Source organism: Tigriopus californicus, chromosome 6, assembly GCF_007210705.1.
Source record: "Tigriopus californicus strain San Diego chromosome 6, Tcal_SD_v2.1, whole genome shotgun sequence".
NCBI lineage: Eukaryota > Metazoa > Arthropoda > Copepoda > Harpacticoida > Harpacticidae > Tigriopus > Tigriopus californicus.
The window spans coordinates 10,387,288-10,387,971 of record NC_081445.1 but is presented as its reverse complement, the minus strand read 5'-3'; the positions used below and the strand labels follow the sequence as shown (position 1 = coordinate 10,387,971).

At 42.0% G+C, this 684-nt stretch overlaps 1 protein-coding gene across 1 annotated transcript in view; it reads left to right on the top strand.

The window, feature by feature from the left end:
- LOC131882697 (CTD nuclear envelope phosphatase 1-like) overlaps positions 1 to 605 on the top strand; it is a 4,080-nt gene extending 3,475 nt beyond the window's left edge. The window contains exon 6 of the mRNA XM_059229934.1: positions 5 to 605. The gene's annotated coding sequence lies outside the window, so the exon portion shown is untranslated. The remainder of the gene's footprint in view (positions 1 to 4) is intronic.
- The last annotated feature ends 79 nt before the right edge of the window (positions 606 to 684 follow it).

Below are 684 nucleotides of genomic sequence, written 5' to 3'. Positions count from 1 at the left end.
ACAACAACAATTATCCGTTTACCCGAGAACCAAAAGCCAGCCAGCCACGACTCATCATTACTCTTAGATATTGCCAGTGTTCCAATGATATCTGAGTTGATATCATCTTGATTGCCAGCTTCAGACTTGCAATTAGACGAATCGCCTCCATCTTTCCAGTCCAAGGCGGGTTCATTACTTTCTTCTTCTCCAGCTTCTTCTTAGATTTGAGATTTGAACAACACCAATAAACCCGGAGATGAGAGCAAACAGAAATTCGCATAGTATTCCCATTCATCGTGAAGGATTTCGTAACAAGGCTTAGAAGCATCGGAATTGGCCACTGAACCAAGATCGAGATCCTTGAGGGCGTCTACCCACAAGCAATGACTGAGCATCCGCCAACAACCAGAACAACGCCAATTGAAAATGAAGTTACAAACAGAAATGGACCATTCCTTGGGATCCTTCACCGTATTCTTAGTTGGGTATCGATTTCCACGAAATTGAACCTCTAGTCCTCCGGAGAGTATCCAGCATCAATATCGATGGATTGTTCAAAAAAACTTCTCACCATGCTGGATTCTCCGAAGAAGCCTATTTTGAAATAAACATGTTGAATATTATCCACCACCTTCTTCTAGTAATGGGCTAGTTCTTTTTCCAAATGTGAAAATCTACTAAACAAGAGGTGGGCATTGTCAG